At 41.4% G+C, this 5,662-nt stretch overlaps 1 long non-coding RNA gene across 1 annotated transcript; it reads right to left on the minus strand.

The window, feature by feature from the left end:
* Positions 1-2,928: 2,928 nt before the first annotated feature.
* On the minus strand, positions 2,929-4,711 carry LOC104159663. The gene is made up of 2 exons (XR_696430.1): positions 4,498-4,711; positions 2,929-3,773 (listed from the first exon to the last, which is right to left on the minus strand). It is a non-coding gene; the product is annotated as an uncharacterized LOC104159663 (long non-coding RNA).
* Positions 4,712-5,662: the final 951 nt, after the last annotated feature.

Genomic DNA, 5,662 nt, shown 5'->3' on the forward strand with positions numbered 1-5,662 from the left:
CACAAGGAGGAGCCGTGAGCACCAGAGCTACGTGGACATCCAGGCCATTTGGGGAGAACAGTTGCTAACAAGCACCTACACGATACACTTCACACACAAGTGGTAAGAAATAAACTATAGTTATTACCAGGTCCTGAGTACAGGCATAAGTGATATTTCAAGTGTTAACCTTTAGGCCCAAATTTTCTTAAAACGATCCTGCAGGACATATATATTTCATATATCTGTATTTAAAATAATTTATTTTACTAACCTACAAACTTTATTATAGCTAGACCGTCATCTGGATCGTCACCTTAAATTAGATTTCAAGTATTCATCAACATTAAAGTTGTTACTCTTTATTTTAAGTCCTTTGAAGATCCTTAGACAAACACTCATATTCAATCAAAAATAAAGGAAAAAAAATAATTAAAAGAACCAAAGCAGCTCCCAGAACAGCATTGCAATCCCTGTGCAGGCCAGCTCTGATCCACCCAGCCCAGGCTTTTCAGACAAGACCTCTCAGCCTCCCAACCTGCCGGGGAGACTCGCAGCTCCCAACAGAAAGGTCAGCCACAACATTTGGCAGCTGCCAGAAGCTGAGTTGTCTTATCTTTTGCAGTTGCTCACCATTAATATACATCATTATCCATTCTTGTTTGGTGAGGGTGATTTGTGAGGACTACAGGAGCATCAGCAACCACAACTCTGCCTCCCAACTTCTTTCCACATATTAACTGCACAAAAAGGAACAAGCAAATGAAGGAAGCCAAGCAGTACTTTATTGACTCCCAGAAGACAGATATGGATTGCATACAACCCTGGAAAACTTCTTACTTTTTAAAATCCTGGAATTATAAACAAGAGAACTCATTCCTCATAAATAACCTGACACTATTCCTTCGTCAAAAGGTTTTGGCATGGAACATACTTCCTTTACAGTTTAATTTTAATTGTTCATTCAAACAGCTTAAAAAACTATGTCTATAATAATACTTAAATATATTGCTTGTATTTGTGACTTCGTAAAAAAGATAATTTGAGCTAATACTTTCCAAGTCATCAAAAAAAAAATTCAGAGACACACCAACTTTTGAATGAGCACTTCAGAAAGATGGGTAAAAATAATTTGCTGGAAATTATCAACAGACTTCATTCATCAATAGACTGAGCCCCTTAAAAATGTGTATTTCATCTAATAGCAGTCATGATCTCAAGAAAATGCACATGGTATGATCAGCTTTCCCTCGATCCTGCAAACATATACACGGACTCAGCTACAGCCACAAAGAGAATTTCTGCGACGTGAACAAGACAAGGTTGATCTCAAATGCAGACGCCCAAGTGCTTGCAAATCTGACCACATACAATTAAATTCCTTTTAGTTTTAGAATAGGTCAGTCTAAGCCTGTCAGATGATGACTGCAAAAGCCTTGTCGGGCTTGCAGAAGGCCACGGGAGCACTTCTGGTTTTAATCAGAAACAGACAAGATGGCTCAAGTCACCAGCGAAGCTGAATTAACACAGTCTGTCTATTGCAGCTTGCAACATTTGTTCTTCTGGCATCTGGAAAAGGCAGTAACCTCTGGAAGAATTGGACTTTTCTGAGGGGATCGCTAGGCCACAGACTTGCTCGCCTTCTCACAGCAGTGCTCACTATTATCCATAATACCACCAAAAATGCATTGTTTGCACCTCCACACATTACTTCCAAGACACTAACCCAGAGGCTTCAACTAACACACAAGTGATTTTCAGGCTTGATCATTTTTTGAAGTTGAAAACGGGTTCCTACTTGAGCAACAACGAAGCAGCACATCTCCTAGGGATTCATGGTTGGCCAGAAGTGGGTTTACATCAAAGTCTCCAACACCCCAAGTATCTACTGACCCCCAGAGATGCTGGGGCTGAGGTACAGTAACTCCAATTACAGCTTCGTGATACACAGGCTTTGGCTGTGAAGCTGGCTGAAGGGATCTACGCCCCACTCCGCTGCCTCCACAGATGCACTGGCACAACTCCAAACTGGATCTCTGACCCAATGTGGGTCTAAAAGTAACCCTTGACTTGACTTCAAAGCACAGACCAGCTCGCTGATCTGATGTCCAGTACTGCACAGGCAAGGGGCGGTGGAGTGGAGGGACAGGAACCAACAGCTCCAGCGGTGGTGCACTGATTTGGTTTTGTCAGGTGAATTCCCATGTCACGAAGCATTGCCTTTATCATTTGCAAAGGGAACAGGGAAGATCTCTGAGATGCTCTTCAGAAAGCACAGGTGATACCTGGATGGGCACGAGTCAAGAGATGTGTTCGGACACATGCCATGCAAGTAGATACTGGACATTGTCTCATCCGCTCCTAAACATCATGTACTAAAAAGTGTTTTTATAAATGCCTTCTATACACCAGTCGATCAAACTGATCTCACAATATTTCCCTTCTATCTTACATTTTTACATAACGCAGAAGTGTCTACACCTTCATGAAAAACACCGAAGTAATCGTCAAAGTAAATGAAAGCACATTTGAGAGCAACTTACCTAATTAGCTTCATGAAGACCATCACACGTGTAAAGCCAAAGGCAATGAAATCTGAGAGACACAACAACTTGGGTGAAAGCAGGTGTAACACACAGGAAAGAAGGTTTAACAACTTTTCGTCCGTACAAGAGCTTTCCACTTCTGAGAGGAGAGCAATTAATACCCAGCAAGTGACTATTTTTGGCAATTCAGGCTTAGTGCCCTTGAAATGAGCAATTTTTCTTTTTTTAAGTTGTCATATTACTGGTGCAGTTATGATTGCATTCTGATGAGTTCCTGGGATATACAAATTACCTACTTCTAAACAGGTTTCTGCAGGTTATAGATTAAACTTCTTAACTTACAAATAATTATTTTGCTGTTTCCAGTTTACAATGGTTAAAAAAATGAAGACTTCACAATATGTGTAAATGGGAGGTAAATGTATTTTTAAAAACAGAATAAAAAGCTGCATGTTAAAAACTGGGTCACAGACTAATAAATACATACATCAAAGACATGAAATTTTCAGCAGCTGGTTTTAAAGAGCAAGGAAGTGGGGAAAAACTAGCTGTCCAGACTCCATTCTAGCTCTGTGGTCTATATGCTAGAAATATCTGCAGTTCAAAAACAAGTTAACAGAGGAGTAGAATCAGCTTTGTCACTTATTTTCTTTTAAAAAAATTAAGCTACTTCCTAAAAGTGTGGTGTAAAATCTAGAGAAACTTTCATTTCTTCATGCACTTAATGACATTGAATTAAAAAAAGAAATTATTTTAACCCAGAAAAAATGAGTCATTGTATACTGTAAGGACAGCCTTACTGCAAGTGTTCTACAGAAAAAGTATTTCTAGAAATACACCAGAAATTACCTTCCCATAACAAAATATACAATTATGTGTCAGACCATCATTGAGTTTCAATACTTCGGCAAAACAGAAACAGTTACTATGAAGTTTCAAAAAACAAAGGAAAAAACCCAACTCCAAACAATAAAAAGATGTTTTGATGGCTGTGGAGATGCCAGAAAGCAATGCTGGACACCAGGAATTTCCAGAACAACCCCCTTTCCAAAGTGATGTGCAGTCTGTGAATCAGACAGTGAGAGAAAACTGATCCTGTTCTATGGGCTTCTCCACCCAGGCTCCAAGTCCTGCCTTCAGGAACGCTTTAAACAAACACTCTTTGGCAGTTTGATACTCAGTGGCTCCTTGCTTGGTTTCGTGGTACAGGTTAGGCTTGAGGACCTTCGAGCGCAAGCTGGAGGAAAGCTGTGTGGATTAAAGACGAGAAAAGAAGAGAGACAAGAAACTATTAAGCCAAACAGTTTGAGAGTGACTGAGTTATTAAAACAACTATTATTAAAACAACATAATGAACTATTAAACCAAATGTTCAGGCAAAGGCAGATGAGTACACAGTACCGCTCCTTCCAGCCATCACGGCTCTGCACCCAGCTTCACCGCACCAGCTGCAACGTTTGTCCCTTGCAAAGCAAGCCCTTCCACAGTGCCGCGCCACGCCATGGCAGAGGCACGCTCGGGACTGGTCTCATCCCAACTAGCCTGCCTTTTGCTTTCTCTGGATTATCAATTTCCTTCAGTGGAAGAAATCTAGACAATAAAAAGCCACTGACAGATACCTTCTCGTAGCTTTTCTTCCTAAGAGCACAGAGAAACCTCAGTAGGTTCAAATGCAGTGAAACTGGGATTATCCTTCCAAATAAATTAAAATGAGAAGGCAAGCTCAAGGGGATAGCACCCTTTGTTTACTTAGCTATAAACCAAGGATTATTAAACCCTTGCATGCATTTTGGACCAGACATCATCAAATTAAAGAATAAACAAACAAACATGTTGTTCTTTTCCATTACTACATGGAGCAGTAGCTGATGTCTGGCTCAGAAAGTGGCTTCTGAATGCAGAAAGCAGCATGCACAGACAGTTCCTTAAGAATGAAGAAGTAGTGGAAAATCTAGCACTCTGGAAGATATACCTTTGCATGAATACGCATCCAGCGGCTGTAAAAAGCATGCTTACAAAGGCGAGATGCACGACCCATTTCATCTTTGCCAGTTGTCGCATTAATAACTTCAAGACCAGTGTCTCCCACTGTCCAGTTCACACTGAAGTTTGGTGCTTTCCCTGGTTGACGGGCTTCTGCATTGCTAATACCTGAAAGAAAAGCGATGTTTAACGACAGTAGTAAGTACTACGTCTTGATTTTTTTTACTGGGCAGTAAGCAATACAGCAGAGCTACTGAAATCACATCACTAAGCAGTCTTACAAGTGGATCTTTTATTCTGAGGACGTTTTCCTGCAGATTTTTCACTGACTCGCAGAGATATCACCATGCACTTCTCATTCTCATCCTGGCTAAAAGTGCTCTCTCCTTCCGTCCTTCCTAGCAGGACAAGCGTGTATCGCTGGAACCGTGAGAAACCAGCCTCCTCTGTGGAGGGGATCGTGGAGATGTCTACGGCAAAGGTCCATGGGACAGTAACATGAGAGCCTTGCCACATCCATCTCAGGAGGATCTAGTCTTGCTTATAGAGCAAACCAATGAACTAATTATTAACCTGCAAATAATTATGAAGCAGAAAAATGGTCGCTCAGCTCCTGCACAAGAAACCGCTGCCCTCTGAGCCCACTCAGTAGCGGGACAAGCCAAGAGCAGAAAAGAGCAGATAGTGCAAGGTTTTGACAGTTGCAACTTTCCAACCAATTTCCTTTCACTCTGCTGTTGTAAAAATTTAGGGGCGTGTTGTTTATCTCATTTCAAAGCAGGTGTGAAACTATGAACCCTAGTCACATTTCAACACACAGTTACAATTCAGTTAACAACTTGGGACTGCGGTCTGATTCAAAGACGTCGTGCTTATTTAGAAGTGTCTACAATGTGATTTTTTAACTTTCTCTCATAAAAATGGCAGTGGGTCAGAGCAGTGGTACGAGATGGCAGGATGCCTTGCAAACCAAGGCATGAAGGTGCCTACATTTCAGTAGCTGTCGAGCGCGTTTCGTTAAAAACTACCAATATATTTCTTCCTTCTTATGGACTACGTTGGGGCACGGCGTGACTAGCACAGGCAATGGCACCGATGCTGTGGGCATCCCAGTTAGACAAAGTTAGCCTGTCACCGTTTAAGGCTGGGCCGGC

This window comes from Cariama cristata, unplaced genomic scaffold (assembly GCF_000690535.1).
Source record: "Cariama cristata isolate BGI_N322 unplaced genomic scaffold, ASM69053v1 scaffold44513, whole genome shotgun sequence".
NCBI lineage: Eukaryota > Metazoa > Chordata > Aves > Cariamiformes > Cariamidae > Cariama > Cariama cristata.